Raw genomic sequence first — 19,467 nt, 5'->3', positions numbered from 1 at the left:
CAAAAAAAACCCTTTCCTTTTATTTAGCTAGAATCTGTCTCTACAGAACTTTCTTCCTCTGATAGTGCAGTGAAAATAACAAGGGCTTTGGCGTCAGAGGAACCTGGGCTCAAATCCCATTTCCACCACTTATTAACTGCTCGACCTTGGGAAAGGCACTCCATTTCCCTGAGGCCCTCCCCTTCCTTATCTTCCTGTTGTGAGAATTAAATGAGATAGTACATGTAAAGCACTTAGTACAGTGGCATAAAGTAGGTCAGTTTATCTTCTCAATCATTTCCTCACTGTTCAGTTATTCAACAAACATTTATTGAAGTACTGGTGGTGAATGCTGGAGCTGCAAATATGCATAACAAATAGCTCCCTTCTGAGGATGCATGCAAATTAGTAGGAGAGAAAGAAATGTTTAAAAAGAAATTCTAATACAGCATGATAAGTACAATAAAAGAATCATGTACAGTGCACAGAGGAGAAAGCGATTAGCTCTGTGGCAGAAGCAGAGGTGGCTGCCAATGTAGACTTCCCAGAGACGGTGATGTCTACAAAGTGTTTTGAACACAAATAAGAGTTCTGCTGGCACTCGAGGAGGGAGAAAATAGTACAGAGACTTGGAGAAATAAAATAGCATGGTGAGCCTTAATGGAATATAAGGAACAAGTGAGGGGCAGGGAGATGAACCTGGAGAGGTTGTAATGGGAGATGGAATTGGTGAGCAAAGGAGGTTTGACTTTTTCCTTAAAAGATGATGGAGAGCTATTGAAAGATTTTAGGCAGGGGAGTGATATTTAAACTGAGGAGGGCCCTGTGGGGCTCTGGGCACGGAGGCCTTTTTGCCCCCATTTCTTGTAGGCAAGTCTCCAGCCTCCATGACCTTCCCTGAGTTCCAAAGGGCAGATCTGAACAGCTGCTAATCAAGGGAGGGCAGCCAAGAGACCACTGAGGCAAGATTAAAGGGACCAGAGAAGCTCATCAGGATTAGGAGACCAACCTCCTGAGACCCTGCACACACCCTAATCTTGTCAGCAACCCCACCTTGAACTATTGCTGTAAAACTCCTCATCAAATCCTCCCAGGTTGGGACACATGGTTTTTTGAGGCAGGAGCCTGCCGTGTCCCACTTTGCCTGGCAAAGCAATAAAGAGATCCTTTTCTACTTCACCCAAAACTCTGACTCTGACGTTTGATTCGGCACCGGTGTACAGAGAAGCTGAGCTTTCAGCATCAATATTATGACATGTGTAGTTTTAGAAAGATCATGGTGACAGAAATACGAGGAATGAAACAAAACTGAGTCTGGAAGACATCTCTGACAGTCCAGTCCAAATAATGGTGAAACAGAGGTGAAACCTGGAAACAGAGAACGGAGGGGAAAAGGTTTAGGAAACAGAATCCACCCAACATGGCAAACTACATGACATTCACGGTGACCACCACCCAACCTTCTTTTAGAAGGGAAACTGCCCCACCCACAGGTCACTGCTGATAGAAGAGGATCTGTGCTGGCCATTGAACAAGGACTGGTAAATAACTGGACCAGAATGAGCACCTGGGCCAAAAGCAGCCCATCCGCCGGCTGGCCAGTGACCAAAGAAGAAGCTGGGTGTGAAAAACTCCGTCCAGCAGGACTGGTGGTAATTCATTAGGAGGGTCAGACACTTCCCCTCCAGAATTTGAATAGGAAAATGCAAAGATAATTAATTGGTCGGGGACAGGAAGAGAAAGAAGAATGAGTGAAAAGAAAAGCCCATATGCTACAGAAAGGAGATCAATGCCAGAGGCAACAACAGACACGACTCCGCTAGAGAGCCAGACACTCCACAGCAAGGCTGTTGTTAAAGCCTTAGAGTCATTGGCATCTGGGACATAAACTCATCTAAGTGCATCTAGGTTTCTTACAGCCAACAAAATTCTCTTAGCTGGCTTTATAACTGATCAGATGTTAGGGAAAAAAATACATCTGTGTAAATATTTGAATACAGGTCTCACCTCCTCCAACTCTTCCCTTCTTCAAGCTATTCCCCATTCCTTCACTCTTCCTCATTAACCATGATTCTATCTTCTCTCTCCACTCTGATTTCCTCCATTGTACAAACTCCCAGCTTCCTGCCCCCAAGATCCAAAGCCAGGGTACTTTGTTTATTCCCAACCCCTGATTCCACTTGCCTGTTTGCAGCTCGGCTTCTTTCCTATTCTTCCCACCCAAACCCTAAGCTGCTCTGTTAGCTGGTCAAAAGGAGAGAAAAGTGGCAAAACGAGACAGAAACCCCTAGGGAGCTACCCCTTGTCACAGAGAAGACAAGAACAAGGAGTACATTCTTGCTTGCTGGAAAGAACAGTCCTATATTCGATTCTCCATTCAGAAACAGTATTTCTCCAGGCCCCTGGCTCCAGAGGCTTAGAACTGGTATTTGTGAAAAGATAAAGGGTCTGCCAGAATGCAGACATCCACACACTCCACTAATTGTCAGGTAGATCCTCAAGGTTGACTAATGTGATAATTTAAGTTCCATAAGGACTGAGAGTTCTCTCTCTTTTTTTTAATTAATTTATTTATTTCTGGCTGCATCGGATCTTTGTTGCTGCGTGCGGGCCTTCTCTAGTTGCAGCAAGCGGGGGCTACTCCTTGTTGAGGTACGCAGGCTTCTCATTGTGGTGGCTTCTCCTGTTGTGGAGCACGGGCTCTAGGCACGCAGGCCTCAGAGTTGAGGCACATGGGCTCAGTAGTTGTGGCTTGCGGGCTCTAGAGCGCAGGCTCAGTAGTTGTGGTGCACGGGCCCAGTTGCTCCGCGGCATGTGGGATCTTCCCGGACCAGGGATCGAACACGTGTCCCCTGCATTGGCAGGCGGATTCCTAACCACTGTGCCACCAGGGAAGCCCTGAGAGTTCTCTTATTCATCTCCAAATCCTCAGTGCCTAAAATAATATCTGGCATGTACTAGGAGCTCAGTAAATATTTATTGAGTGAACAAATGTATGGATTCACAGCAGAGAAGTCTCTGAAGATATGCCACAGTTCTTTGTCCTCAGCACCCCATGATTAAAAACTCAATGAAAACATAAAGGAATTTCTGGGGGGAAAATAGATAAAGTAAGAATGGAGTTGGGAAGAATTTTGAATGCATTGCTGAATTGACTCAAAATATCTGAAGAAGACAGCAATAATCAATATTATGGTAAGAGATTTTAACAGAACTACCATACCAGCTGAGAGACATGATTTAGCAGGGGTGCTCTTGGAAAAGAACCATGGGTCTTAGTTGACCATAAGCTCAGTCAGAATTTGAGGTACCAAAAAGCTGCCAAGAAAGCAACTGTGCTGTGAGGTACAGAATCCAGAAAGGTGGGAGGTGATGGTCCCAGTACAAGGTGTGATGCTCAGACCACCTCTAGAGTAATTGGCTTGGTACATGAAATATGCTCAAAGGAAGGAAATCAAGGAAAGGATGGAGATCATATCATATGAGAAACAATTGAAGGAACTGCACATGTTCAGCCCAGGGAAGTCTCAGCAGGTATATTTGTTTCCTGGGGCTGCCATAACAAAATACCACACACTAGATGACTTAAAACAACAGAAATTTATTCTTTTGCTGTTTGGGAGGCCAGAGTCCCAAAATCAAGGTGTTCACAGGGGCCATGCTCCCTCTGAAGTCTCTAAGGAAGGATCCTTCCTTGCCTCTTCCAGCATCTGGTAGCCCCAAGCACTCCTTGGCTCGTGGCAGCATCATTCCAATCTCTGCCTCCATCTTCACTTGGTGTTCTCCCTTTCTGTGTGTGTCTTATAAGGATACCAGTGATATTTGATTCACCCTACTCCTGTATGACCTCATTGTAACCAGTTATATCTACAACAGCCCTATTTCCAAATAGGTATCACATTCTGAGGTACTGGGGATTAGGACTTCAACATATATCTTTGGATGACACAATTCAACCCATAACAGAAGGCAGGAGACTGTCTTCCTAATTCAAAGAACTCCCTTATAGAGGATTTGACCTATACAGCCCAAAGGACAGAACTAAGAACAGGGAGTGGAAGTTACAGGGATGTAAGTTGTAGCCACTTAGAAAGAATTTTCTAAGAGCTGAAGCTTCATCCCTTGTGACTCCCAATGCTGAAGCTGCTGAGGGAGAGGTGAGATGACCCATGGGAGTGGCACTGGGGGGAATTCTTTCTTTGTAAGGGGATCAGGCTGCAGAGCCTCTTGTCACTCTCAGTTGACTCTATTCCACGTGTCACTGCCCTCTGGTACCCTGGCATGAGGGAACCATTTCTAACCAAGCAGAGATTTAAGTGGCTATTTCCAAGAGGTGATACAAGCAGATGAGCCCCACAATAATGCAGGCTGCTCATGAGAAATGGAGCGTGAGCTGCAGACCCAAGAAATGAATATAAATTCAGCAGATAGTTTAATTTTTAACCAGGGAAAAAAAAGCCCAGCCCAGACAGAAAAGATAGGGGAAGAGTGTACTTTGAGTAGCACTATAGCAAGTCTTTGCTAGCGCTGCCGAGACAAATGACGTAGTTTTGTAGCTTCTGCCATCCTTGCAGTTGGGATGGGAAAGATTTCTACAGGGATGCTACTGCTGGCCGCCTTCATGGATAACGGAGGTCATGGTTTATGGGCACAAACTACTCTGCTCCAGAAGCAGCTGCATTGTTATGCAGGCATGGAAACCCAGAAGCCAGCCCAACTCCTTCCCATTTTTCTGGGCAGTTTTGCACTCAGATGGAGTAGCTGGAAGATAGAAAGGGGTCAGAGGAGAAGAAGTGGCACCTACTGTATGCCAGGCATCCGTCTCATTGAATTATGGAGGCTTAGGGCTCCATGATTGATGGGGTCAGTACGTGTGTGTGTGTGTGTGTGTGTGTGTATGTGTCCTCACACACAAGTTAGCACGTTTGTGATCTAGATGGAGAAATGGAGGGAGAGGGGAAAAGTTCAAAGTAGTTAGAAGCTGAGAAGATTATGGATCAAAAGGTGCATAAGAGTGGAGGTCCAGGACTGGCATTATGAGATGATGAATCAGGTAGCTTCTTTGGGGACTGGGTAGGGAAGTTCCTGCCTCCAACAGGAGTATCCCATCTGGGAACAGTGGATGGAACGGTGGATACTGTAACTGTGGGGACTGTGGAAAGAGTGTAGTGGGAACCAGTGATTCCATGAGCCAGCTCTGGGAGCAGGTTGGAAACAGGCCTTAACCTCTCCCAGGAGTGTCCATCTGGCAGCATGGCTGCACTTCATCTCTGCTGAAAGCCCTGCCATTCCCTTACCCTCCACCTGGCTCAAACTGAGTCCACCTGCCAGTCTCCAAAACCAGTTTGTACTCTGACTTCACTAATACATGCATACCTCCAAGATATTGTGGGTTCAATTCCCGAGCACTGCAATAGAGCAAATATCTTAAAACGAGTCACATGTATGTTTTGGTTTCCCAGTGCATATGAAAGTTAAAATTACACTGTACTATAGTCTATTAAGTGTGCGTTATGTCTAAAAACCAATATAGAGCATCTTTTCATGTGCCTCTTGGCCATCTGTATGTCTTCTTTAGTGAAATGTCTATTTAGGTCTTCTGCCCATTTTTTAATTGGGTTGTTTGGGGTTTTTTTTGATACTGAGCTCCATGAGCTATTTGTATATTTTGGAGATTAATCCTTTGTCTGTTGCTTTGTTTGCAAATATTCTCTCCCATTCTGAAGGTTGTCTTTTCATCTTGTTTATGGTTTCCTTTGCTGTGCAAAAGATTTTAAGTTTAATTAGGTCCCATTTGTTTATTTTTGTTTTTATTTTCTTTAGGAGGTGGGTCAAAAAGGATCTTGCTGTGGTTTATGTCAAATAGTTTTTTTCCTATATTTTCCTCTAAGAGTTTTTTAGGTCTTTAATCCATTTTGATTTTATTTTTGTGTATGGTGTTACGTAGTGTTCTAATTTCATTCTTTTGCATGTAGCTGTCCAGGTTTTCCAGCACCACTTATTGAAGAGGCTGTCTTTTCTCCACTGTATTAGAGAAATGCAAATCAAAACTACAATGAGGTATCACCTCACACCGGTCAGAATGGCCATCATCAAAAAATCTACAAACAATAAATGCTGGAGAGGGTGTGGAGAAAAGGGAACCCTTTTGCACTGTTGGTGGGAATGTAAATTGATACAGCCACTATGGAGAACGGTATGGAGCTTCCTTATAAAACTAAAAATTGAACTACCATATGACCCAGCAATCCCACTCCTGGGCACGTACCCTGAGAAAACCATAATTCAAAAAGACACATGTCTCCCAATGTTTATTGCAGCACTATTTACAATAGCCAGGACATGAAAACAACCTAAATGTCCAATGACAGATGAATGGATAAAGAAGATGTGGTACATATATACAATGGAATATTACTCAGCCATAAAACGGAACGAAATTGGGTCATTTGTAGAGATGTGGATGGACCTAGAGTCTGTCATACAGAGTAAAGTAAGCCAGAAAGAGAAAAACAAATATCAATATTAACGCGTTATGTGGAATCTAGAAAAACGGTACAGATGAACCTATTTGCATGGGAGGAATAGCGATGCAGACGTAGAGAACGTACATGTGGACGCAGTGGGGGAAGGGGAGGGTGGGACAAATTGGGAGATTCGGTTTGACATAAATACACTACCATGTTCAAAATAGAGGGCTTCCCTGGTGGCACAGTGGTTAAGAATCCCCCTGCCAATGCAGGGGACACGGGTTCGAGCCCTGGTCCGGGAAGATCCCACATGCCACGGAGCAACTAAGCCTGTGTGCCACAACTACTGAGCCCACGTGCTACAACTACTGAAGGCCACACGTCTAGAGCCTGTGCTCCTCAACAAGAAAAGCCAATGCAATGAGAAGCCTGTGCACTGCAACGAAGAGTAGCCCCTGCTCGCCGCAACTAGAGAAAGCCCACATGCAGCAATGAAGACCCAATGCAGCCAAAAATTAAAATAAATAAAATAAATAAATTTCTAATAAATAAATAAAATAAAATAGATAGCTAGTGGGAACCTGCTGCATAGCACAGGGAGCTCATCTCGGTGCTCTGTGATGACCTAGATGGGTGGGATGGGGGGGATTGGGGGTGGGAGAGAGGTCCAAGAGGGAGGGGATATAGGTATACATATAGCTGATTCACGTCATTGTACAGCAGAAACTAACACAACATTGTAGAGCAATTATACTCCAATAAAAAATAAAAAACAATGTATATACCTAATAAAAAATACTTCTTTGCTAAGAAATGCGAACCACCAGTTGAGCCTTCCACGAGCCATAATCTTTTTGCAATAGTAACATCAAAGATCACTGATCACACATCACCATAACAAACACAATAATAATAATGAAAACATTCAGGTATTGCAAGAATTACCAAAATGTGATATAGAAACACAAAGTAAGCAGATGCTGTTGGAAAAATGGTGTCATAGTCTTGCCATACTCAGGGTTGCCACAAATCTTTAATTTGTTAAAAATGCAATAAAGCAAAGTACAGTAAGACAAGCCATGCCTGGATTGTCAGAAGCACCAACATTCTTGGAGACTCAACAGCTGGACAACCACTTTGGACTCTCCTACCCCCACATCAGTCACTTACCGACGCCTACCGACGGTTTCTGTATAACATCTCCCCACCTTTTCATTCTTACTGCCACACCCCTAGGCCAGGGTTCAATCCACATACCCCTCAATTAGAGCAACTCAACAGTTGGCTGTTCAAAACCTCCTATGATCTAGCCCCATCCTACCTCATAAACCAGTGGCCCACCCTCCCACTGCTCACTCAAATGAGCTTCTTCCTTCTATCAGCTGGCCTGCTTTAAGCCAGCCTCCATTCCTTTTTCCAGGCCATTTCATCCATCTGGATTTCCTTTTTTCTATACATATGCATTCACTCCCTCCAACCCCCTGCCCATGCATTCATTCAATAACCATTAAACAGTGCCAACTATGTACTAACAACCTTCTAGCTGCTGGGAATCCAGTGATGATCAGGACAAAGTCCCTCTGTTCTAGGAGCTTATGTTCAAGTGGGGAAGCTGTAAATTAAAGCCTGGTGAAGGGAAAAAGAATGGCACCGTGGGTGTGTCTGTCCTAGACAGGGTGGTCAGGAAAGCCTGTGATGGGGAGTAGACGTCGGATCTGAGACATGAATGATACGAGAGTTAATCCTCTGAAAATTGGGGTAAGAGCTTCAAAGTCTTCTTCTTCAGAGATCACATGGCTCTTCAGAAATCACCCCCACCCCTGACTCCAGGACTCACTGCCTGAGATACTCATGTGTCCTTGAGTTGCTTTTTACCTATTTGTGCCTAACCAGATGGTAAGTTCTTTAAAGGCAGGATCTGGATAGCACATCCTAAAAGTCAGAGGTTAATGGAGCATTATTGCATACAAGGACCACCCAGCTAAGGCAAAATACAGGAGAAATCATCTCACTTTGATTCTAAAAATGTGAGAATCCGAGGAAAAATTTCTTCCTTGTGATTTGAGGAAGACAGTTTTGCAGGTGTCATTCATTCCACAGTGGAGGTTTTCCTAGCTGGGGGTGAGGAAGGCAGTTAAGGCCGCTCTGTCTGATTTGAATCTATAAGCAGGCAATAAACTCCTTACAACTGAGGCAGAAAATGCCACCAAAAGCTCCAAGATGGAAGGACATCTGTTGTCAAACTATCTTGAAATCCTTGAGCTGAAGTCACAATGAAAGTGTTTTCCTGAGGATGCTTCTGACTTTAATGATTCCAGGATAAATCATTTTCATGATGTAAGAAACATTTTCATGATGAGTTGCCATTGAGAATCAATGAAAAGGATACTGAAATGCATCTAGAGTTTATTGAATCGAATCTTACTTTGTAAATAATTTTAAAGTATATAGTGTTAATATTTTTTAATGTAAAATGTTTTTACTTTAACGCATTTAATAAAGAGTTAGATTTTTGCCAATCAGCTAACACATATTAACTGAGTGCATCCAATCACCAAGGCTACACTGTGAGGCAGGTACAGTAGTGAACAAACAGATAGGGTCCCTGTCCCCAAGGAACTTACAGTCCAGCAGAGAAGATAGATGCTAAATAAATTAGTATCAATAATTAGAAAATTACAAGCAAGTAAAACATTGCAATAGAGAAACACAGGGGCTACTGAAGTGTGTGGGGAAAAGGGAAGGGGGTGGTCAGAGCAAATTCCCTAAGGAAGGGACATTTCATCTGAGACAGAAATTAACTAGTAGTACTTAGTGAAGGAAGGTAGCACAAAAGTATGTTCCAGGCAGAGGACACCTCATGTACCCAAGATCACCAGTGGAGAGGAACATGTCACTTGGGAAGAATAGCCAATTCAGTGGGGCTGGACTGAAAGAGGCACAGGATGGGGCTGGGAGGGCAGGAAGAGGTGAAACCAAAGCAGGCTTTGTTATAGGATTCCGGTTTTACCCTACAGACTAGGGAAGGCCATTTCACTTTTGGATACTGGGGAAGCATACTAACCTCTGTAAAAATAGAATCCTATAAGTCCCTCTTCAAGAAAGAAAAATTTGAGATGAGACAGGAATCACCTTTTAAGAAGACAGTCAGTTTTACTTAAAGGGAAATTGAAGAAGAATCACTTGGACCTAAAAATACTTTTGTTTATCCAGGCATTATGCTGCAAATTGCTTTTCTTGGCTGATAAAAGAAGCTGGAGGATAAAGATTATTTACAACCCAGGTAGTTAAAGCAGCTATTAGCTTACAAATCAGATTGAGATACGTCCCCAACAAAACTAAACTAGATTATGCTCCACTTAAGTGACAAATTTCTTAGCTGCCATTCTAGAGAAAGAAAGAAGGACTGGTTTTCTGTCAAATTGTTTTGACATCCCTGTTTTTGCCCATCTGAAATGCAAACATTTAATGTTTGTATGTGAACATCACGAATTGTGAAACATGTTTTAGATAATCATGGGGAGACAAACATAACTGGAAGTTGTAATAGCTGGAAATTTGTAATTATTATTAGTAACTTCTGATAGAATTAAACATAAAATAGCTAAATGTTTTTCTTCTTTTCTTTGCCTAAACCTCAATGTTGACCAAAATATGAAACCCAGTTTACAATTTCGGGAGTTTGAAACAGTAGCTGTCAGTCTTTCTTTTGAAGCAATTAAAATAAAATTGGGAGCTTTGCTTACACTTCACTCCCTCGTTAACCCCATCAATGGCTGTCACCATCACTCTTCGTCAAACCAGACTATGCCAACTTCCACACCTCTGCTTGTGTTATTGTCCCTGCCTGGTATTCCCTTCTCACTCCCAGATCCAGAGCCTGGTATGTCACACCAAATGATTAGGAAGACACTATTTACTGGTAAGGAACCCATATTGCAAATTCATATCTTTGAAGTGATGAATAAACTTCATGAAAGTTGCTACTCTAAATCCAATTGGCCACCATTTGCTGATTTCCTTCTTTATGTAGGGAACAATATCCAAGGAAGAAACAGGCTGAGAACGAACCTTCAGTCAAATGACATGGCCCATAAATCAAAGTGGCGCTCACCGACCCACTTTTAAAAATGCATGCGTTTTGAGCTGCCCCCTAGTGGCTGAGGTGAGAAGGCCAATGGGTTACTCTCAAGCCCTCCTCCAGCCCCAGGAAGATCAAAGGCACATGCTGCCGATGACCCAGGTTATAGCCACGTTTGCAGCCGGAGTGAGGCTGCCTGGCTCACATATGAATTGAATCTGTTCACCTTGGTCTCACAGAATGCCAACCCAAACGGCAACAATTCGGGGCATGGGTAATCCCTTGGTCAACCTGGTAGTATTAAGACTAATGCCCAAATCATTTAAGATAATAATACCTTGGCAACTCTTCAAAGCTTCTGTCTGAGAAATGGAAAGTTGGCAGAACCAAACTTGACTTACCGCAGGTAGAGGTCTAGTGGAGAACAGTACCCCTCACGCTGCAGGGAAGGGGACGAAGGCAAGGTAAGTGACCTCCGGGTTACTTCTGAGCACACAGACCTTTCAGGCATTGTTCCCAAAGCTGTATCCACAAACTGCCAATCAAAATGGCACCTTGGAAACCTTCTGGTGTTTGATCTGGGTGACCAATCACATCAGATCTTTCAAGACAAGAACTTCCAAGTTTAAGGCTCCACGAGTCTTCATGGGTCCTAGTAGTTCAGAATGTGTCCCACAGAGATAGACCCCTCAGGACTCCAACAGTTAGATGTCACGGTCTTTGTCATTCCAAACCACCACAGCTGCTCCTCTCCAGGCTGTCCTAATTAGCAGCATGGCGCTCATTAACAGCTGCTGCCGGTTTAAATGTGCTCCTCCACGTGGACCAGGGCCTATAAAACCTCCCCAAAATACATCCTCCTGTGAAAGTGGTGCATACCTGGCAACAGATGTTTGCTGAAGATAGGCCTGACGATTTGCCCTTCCAGGATCCAAGATTCTCATCCTCACCTGCCCACCACTGTCCCAACATCCCGCCCCCAGCCAGTCAGGTGGGGCAAAGCATTCCAGAGGCACCACCACCACACAGACTCATGGTGCTTAGCTGAGCACACAGTAGGCACACAGTGTTAGCAACCAGCAGGGCTGATATTCAGTGAATATGCACCAGGACAGCATAAAAGTTGTCAAAATGTGGGAAACTCCCATACGGGATGTTAAATACCTGCTTCCCCAATGTCCCTGTGCACCCAGCGTCCAGCATCACATGATGGTGTGGCACCTTCCCTCAGGACCCTGGGGACCTCTTCACTGTCCAGTATCCATCCTGATTGGTCAGTGCCGTAGATACCAGTCATTCAATTCGATATCATGCCTGGCTCTCATCGTCTTCGTTGTCACCGTCATTATTTATGGACTCCCATCCTCAGAAACGTTCATACCCAGGAACTCAGCTCTGCCTCCCACAATTTCTCGCTGACTTCTTCTCCTTCTCCTTCTCCACAGTAGGTTCCTACCCTCAGCCCATCCTTTCAATGACGGTATTTTCTGGCTCCACACAATCGCTGAGTCATCTCACCCACAGCCTTGACTTCACTTACGCTGACTGGGGATTTGTCAAATGTCACACATTTGTCGTCATGTGTGAGTTGTCGATTCAGCTGGACTGGACCTCTGTTTCCCACCATCCCCTTCCCTGCATAGTTCTGGGTTAGTGTGACCACAAGAGATGTTTTACAGGAGACTTGGAAGGCAGAAGTGAAGCAGAGACAGTTGATGTTTTACTCTCAGAAAGTCGCTGCCGGGCAGCAGGTGCTGATGCCGCTTATCCACTGGTCCCCCTCGTCCGCGTGAGGCAACAGCCAAGCAGGCGGCTCCCCCAGCTTCTGCCGCATCTCTCCCGTCAGTTTCTCGCTCTGCTAGGCCAGGTGCATATTAGCTCTGTGATGAAGGAAACCAGCTTCTCCTGCACTGAAAACCTAAAGGCAATGAGAGATCAACTCAGGTTCTAGGCCAGTGTCATAGGTTCCAGCTCATCTTTGCAGATCCCTTTAGTCTTGCGTTCCCATATCCCATCTGTCTTCCTCTCCTGACTGCCTGCCATGCAGACACAAATGTGACAGCCCTACATAAACTGTTGACCACCTGTCACATTGCATACTGTCAAACCCCTATAATAAATCTATATCTGTGTCTATATCTACATCTATATGCCTATTTATAGATGGATAGATTAAAGAGAGAGAGAGAGAGATCTCCTAATGGTTCTGCTTCTCTAACTGAACTTCAACTGATAACAAAACATCCACCAGTCACCTAAGCCATAAATCAAGTATCGTCCCAATTCCTCTCTCTCCATCACTCACAATATCTGAGCGTCGACCCAGCAAATCATTCCACCTCCCAACGTCTTTTGTTCTCCAAGTCCTTGGATCCTTTTGTTCTGTTCTGTTTTATGCTGGCATTTGACAATGGAACTATGTTTGTTTTATAAACAGCAACGGGAAAAGCATGGTAGAAAAAGCAGAAGGGAACTCATGAGCGACTGCTACTTAAAGGCTCAACAAAGAACTATGAATGATCCAAGTGCAGGTCGGCTTGCCTTTTCATCCCCTCACACTGTGCAAACATTAAACACCCAGACATGATCCCTTGGAAGGGTAGGACCATGGAAAGGGTGCCCACACTTGCAAGTCAGAGCCTTTCACCGCAGAGCGTTTGCTGTAACCAGTGACAAGCAATGTGCTCACTGGGGGCTTGGCGGCAGCTTAATTACTAAGAATGCCTGTTACAGAAATGTGTTTATTTATCATAAAGGCGACAGGAGTTGCTAAGCAAATTCATAAAGCAACAGCAGAAATGTTAGCCTACATAAAAGCAGGGAGCTTAAGTACTGGCCTTTCCGTTCACATAATAAATATGCTCATTATACATCTTCCTCCTTCTGTAATAATGTCCCGGCATGGGTCCCTAACACATCCTCCCTCTTCCCTTTCAGCATTTGTCCTGTGGGTGCTTGATTATAATGGAACTACATTTCCTTACAAATGTTCTGTTTCTCCAGCCTATCATTCATCATCCATTAATTCAAAAAACATTTATTAAGTGCCTGTTGTTTGTCAGGTGCTGGGAATATGACAGCTTATTAGTATAGGATTTGTATTTGTGGAGTTGCCGTTCTAATGGGGGAAGATCACCTATCAAGAAGTAATCAAATAAATAATATCATTCCATTTAATGATAGATGCCACAAATATACAAAGTTGGATAAGGGGTAGTAAGTGTGAACAGGTGGTCAGAGAAGGCCTCCTGGACAAGGTGACAACTAAGCAGAGGTATGAACATTGGGAAGGAACTAACCACGTGGCCATCTGAGCAAGAGCTTCCCAAGTAGAGAGAACCTTCCCTGAGGTCAGCATTCATGTGTGAGAAAATAAATGAAAAAATAACGAGTACTGGATATTTCTCCCTTCAGTTTCTGGAACACTCCAAGCTCTTTTCTGTCTTTATCAATTCTATTCCCTTACTGGATCACTCTTGCTCCTGTTCTCACCTGAATGACTCCTCTTTTCTCAGGTCTCAATCCAAATACCCCTTCTTCCGAGAAGTCTTCCCTGACTATCCAGTCTAAGGCACATCCTCCTGTGACTTTCTCTGACAACACCTGCTTTTATCTTTACAAAGTGTGACTGTTTGTATGTTGTATTAGTCAGACTTCTCCTGAGAAACAGAAACATCAGGAGATATATATATAGATTTACCTACTTATCTATCTATATTTATAGTTAGATCTATCGCTATCTATCTATATCTCTATTATTTATATAGATATAGATTTACTATAGGAATTGGCTCAAATGATCATGGGAGTTGAGAAGTCCCATGCTCTACTGTCTGCAAGCTGGAGAACCAAAAATGGTGGTGGTGTAACTCAGTCCAAAGACCTGAGAACTGGGGGGGGGTGACGGGGGTGTCGGGGCAAGGTGTAAGTCCCAATCCAAGACTGAAGGCCAGAGAACCAGAACTGATATCCTAAGGCAAGAAAAGATAGGTTCCAGCTCAAGCAGAGAGAGAAAATTTGCCCCTTCTCTGCCTTTTCGTTCTATTCAAGCCCTCGGAGGATTGGGTGATGCCCACCATCATTGGTGAGGGTGATCTTCTGTACTCAGTCTGCTGATTCAAATGCTAATCTCTTCTAGAAACACCCTCACAGACACACCCAGAAATATGCTTTACCAGCTATTTGGGCAACAACTTAGCCCAGTCTAGTTGACGCATAAAATTACTCATCACATATGTGTACTTATTCAACACATAGAAAGCATTCAAATAACTGTTGAATGAATGAACCAATGGGTGAATCATAAAACAGTCACCCACAGAGCATCCAAACCAGGCAGGCTGAGAATTGAGAAAAGGGCGGCGGTGGAACACAAAGGAAAAAAATTTTATTGAGAAAAACGAGGATTTAATGAAGAAGAAAAGAAGGTGGAAGGGAAGCCTGCTAAGAGAAGCCAAGCTGAGGGGCTGGGTTAGAGGGGAAGGGGGCCGAGAGCAGGCCAGGCAGGACAGTAGGCAGAATTGGCAGAGAGAGTCTAACAGCAAAACAACAGCTGCACTGCCGGCCGTTGCCAGCAAAGGCTTCAGCACTATTCAGAGGGACAGCGTCACGCACACCTGAGATGCAAGGCCTGAGCGGCCCACCAGGGTCACCTGCCAACTACCACATAATCCTCCCCTGCCTGGATACCTTCGGCACTGGACAGGGTGCTCACTCCCAGCATCAGTTATGCATCGACCCTCACAATGTGCGTCTTTTCTTCTCTACTGAAAGCATTCCTAATCTCTTAACCATTCTTCATGGGACAATGGCCAAACCATTCACCCTCTCCACCCTCTAGTCACCCACATCCACAACAGGTTCCGATTTGTCAAGATCTCCTTTGCAGGGTGTCGCCCGGATCAGCACCCACTGCACCAGTGGTGGCTGAAGTGACCTTCTCAAAGCCTTTGAAACCAACAAACTCGCCAGCTGGCTGGAAGCCCGGGATGGCTTTGAGCCTGCCTGCTTTGACAGAAGAGGTTATAGCAGATGCTCCTGTATTTCATTGTGTGACAACTGAATGCACTGTGGGAGGAGAGGAAAATAGAACCTGGGAAAGGGCGCGAACCTTTCTGGGTGGCCTTAACAGATGGGCGTACATAATGAGATAACACAGGTTCTAATCTCAGGACCAGCTGCTGAGGCATGACTGCTTTCTTAATGGAAAAAGAAGAAATACTCCTTGAAATGAAAAATACAAGGCAGACAAATGTGTCCAAGGAGAGCTGGAGGATTGAATGCCCCCTCAGAGCTCTTTGGGGAACCAGAAAGTTCTGGTGAAAATGCCACTGCAGGTGGAGCAGATTCCTTGTTACCTACTCAGACTGGATGAAAAACAGACCTTTAATGTTCCGTGCACACCTTCCATAGGCACAGGGCACCTGCATCTCTGATTGATGGCATTTCAGACAGTTTTCTCCTTGGAGCTATTACTTCCCCAAATTTCTTTTGCCAGAAAAATAACTAGAGAGCTCCGGTCCCCTCCCTTCCTGGGACATTTTTTTTACTGTATCCATAAAAGTATATCTTAAAAAGGAGTTGCTCGGTTTTCAACATGTGGATAATTGATTTGTTACAACTCACAAAAGAGCATTTGTCATTTCAAAACAACCAAGAGCAAGACATGCTTCTTCCTCCCGTGCTGAGTGTGGAGACACTTGACTTATTGCTGCCATTAAATTGAAGTGTTCGGCTGATTATTTGGTATTTCAGAATTCTTTATAAATCACCGCCTTATTTTGGTGATTACAGTTTTAAGAGGAGGCACTTGATTTATAGGCGACATCAGGGAGGAGGAGGGAGGAAGAGGGAGGGGCCAGGAGGTGCAGCAGAGGCAAGAGGTTCAATGAAGACACAATTGGAAACATCTGTTTGATCCATCACCCCCTTCTCTACAAATTGCAGCCCTGGAATACGCCTACACCTGGGAGATTTTCATTACCCAAGTTTTGACAGGTAAATACAACAAGAAGGAGGTGGTGGAGGTGTGTCCATGGCTGTTCGCAGATTTGGATGTGTCAGTCCACTCAGGGTTCTGGCCCCCCTCCCCAGCTGGGGGTAGAAGAGAGTGAGGTTCTAAAGTGAAATTCATCCTACTGTGCTCCGTGAACAAGCCATGAGATCTAGGTCCACGTTCACAGTGAAAATGAGAGGGCTGGCTCCAACTGGACACAGCTGGATTCTGAGATGCAACAGAGCGGAAAATGACTTCTTAGGCGTCAGCGAGTCCATCAATCAACCGCATTTATTGGCAGCCAAAGGGAGGCGGACCACTGTAGCAGACTCTTAGGAGGGCCCCAGAAATTATCAGACGTGATGCCCACCCTGGATAAACTTACAGCCTAATTGGGAAGACCCGACTGACAAGCCGATTGTCCCCGTCAGGTTAAAAAGTCATTAAATATGTCATAGGCTAGCTATGTATAAGTGGCACCTCCTTCCACTCCAGCTGGAAGTTAGTGTCTGAAATTTCTTCCCAGGGAACAAAGACCTCTACTCTAGTGATGAGAGGTCAGGCTTGAGTTTCAAACACCCCAGAAGAAGGACTCTGACTGGTGAGATATGTTCAGTGCTAGATTTTTTACATTGGAGCATGTACACATACCCAGGTGGCCAGGATGGTGAGAGAGACTAAAACTAGTGTTATAGAGAATATATCAAGAAAATGGGGTATTCTGCCTGGAAAAGAGGGATATGAGAGCTCATACGTGTCTGAAAGGTTGTCATGGGAAGGAGGAAGCAGATTTATTTTGTAATCACTCCAGAGAGAAGAGCGAGAATTGCTGGTAGAAAACTGCAAAGAAGCAGATTTTAGTTCAACATAATCTAGCAGTTAGAGCTCTGTGGGTATAGAGAGGTGGTAGGTAGTGAGCTCTCTGCCAGGGAAGGTGTGAAAGGACAGTTTGGGTGGCCATGTTAGAGCCACTGTTCAGAGAATTGAGCGCTTGGCGGGAAGAAGAGCTAGATGCTATTTAAGTTCCTTGTCACTGTAAGAGAATATGATTCTGGGACTTGAATTCACTTTAAAGTTAGAATGGTTAATATATTCTTTCCAGAAAGTATATTCTATGAAAACCAGAGGAGAATTTATAAAAAGTGATGAAGATGCTGATGGAATTGTATGTGCCCCTGATAGGAGAAATGGGCTTAGAAATGGATATTGACTATGAGTACCCTTTTCAACACTGAACTTGGTATCCTAAATTGGAGAGGCAATAACACATAAGGAGCAAGAACAAACACGTTGGCATCAGCAAGTGGTTATAGGTATTGGCTCTAGCACTTAGTAGCTGTGTGGTTTTGGAAAAGTTCCTTAACCTTTCTGAGCTTCACATTTCCTCACTGGCCAAGCGAGGGGCTAACAGTGTCGCTCTCATAGAGACATTGTGAAGATTCAAGGAAATAATTTATACAAAGAATTAGCACAGTGCCCAGCTCATAGCAAGCACTCAATCATTATAAGCTATTAAGAATAGTACTGCACTTTCTTAATTTAAGATGCACAATTTTCTATATTTTAATGTTGCTGAAATCAGAACATGTCTTGTAATAGATATTCACATTGAATGTATTAATTCTCTCCCAACACACTCAGGCATGCTTGCACATGTGTGCACGCACGCATGCACGCCTGTCCCCCCCACACACACACATAGCTGTTTCTAAATGCATTGTGCACCTTGCACATGGCAGCATCTTAGCATCAAGGTCTGTGTCCTCCTCCATGCAGCCTTCCATGGTTACCACCCTGAACTCCCACTAGGAAAATAAAAAATAAAATCCGCCAAGCCAAGCACCAGCTATACATGTTTCTTCCATACCCTATGCAGGGAGCCCATTCAGAATTTAGCAAACAATATAGGTTACTATTTACGCTGCTCCTTCTGCATGACTGGTTGTGGTCCTGGTACTAGATGGTTGCACGTACGTCACCTCATTTAATCCTCTTGTCAAGCGTGTGAGGGCAGCACAATTATCCCCATCTGGACACTGAAGCCCCCGTGTCTGAGAGGCCAGCCCAATGAATATGGCTAGTAAGTGGAGGATCTAGTTTATGAACCAGGTCTGCCTGACTTCATTGCCAAGGCTATCTCCCAGGATGCTGTAAGAAAGGCGGGAATTACAACTCTTCTTTCACTTCTGGGTTTTTAACTCCCAGCCCAAGGCGTCATATGTGGCTTTCAACGGTGATTCCCTGGGGGCTGAGGAGAGGTGTGTGGGAAAAGGGTGTGGTATAGTCTCTGTGTCCCAGCCTACCTCGACCCTCCGTGCAGCTCCTGAAGATGCACATGGGTATGCGCATGCACACACACACACACACACACACACACACGCACACCAGCCATCTGAGGGAATGCCCTGCAGTGAAGGTGGGCCTCACTGGAACAAGGATGCTGGTTGTTTCTGGACAGCCTCCCAGGACAGCATTTACTTCTTCAGCAAACCCCCAGGGACTGGTCCTCAGCTTCACAGGCCTGGAAACAGGATCCTGTCAGTCCCCAGAGGACGAGGACACAGGAAGTTTGACTCAGACCAACACACACAGAGGACCGGTATCTAAACCAGTTGTTAGTGTATTAATTTGCAGTGAGAGCTCCGAGTGCCAAGTGGCCTGCATGAGTGGGCCTGACGAGGCTCCATGTCCCTGGAGACACAGCCAAGTTCCAACACGTGGTTCCATGAGTGTGGAGTGTCAGGGCCGGCGGAAAGGAACGTCTGATGCCTCATCCCCAAGAGAGACGGCCTGCCAGGGGAGCAGATTCGGCACAGGCCTGGCCCTGCTCCCTCCCCCCACATAAGGCCCTGGCACCTTTACCCCTTTGGCCCCTTTGTGAGGGCTCCAGAGGTTGACCAGCCCTCCTTCTCCCAAAGTCTACCTCTTCCCTGAGGTTACAG

This window comes from Tursiops truncatus, chromosome 8, assembly GCF_011762595.2.
Source record: "Tursiops truncatus isolate mTurTru1 chromosome 8, mTurTru1.mat.Y, whole genome shotgun sequence".
In the NCBI taxonomy this organism is placed as follows: Eukaryota; Metazoa; Chordata; class Mammalia; order Artiodactyla; family Delphinidae; genus Tursiops; species Tursiops truncatus.
This window is presented reverse-complemented; position numbering follows the sequence as displayed.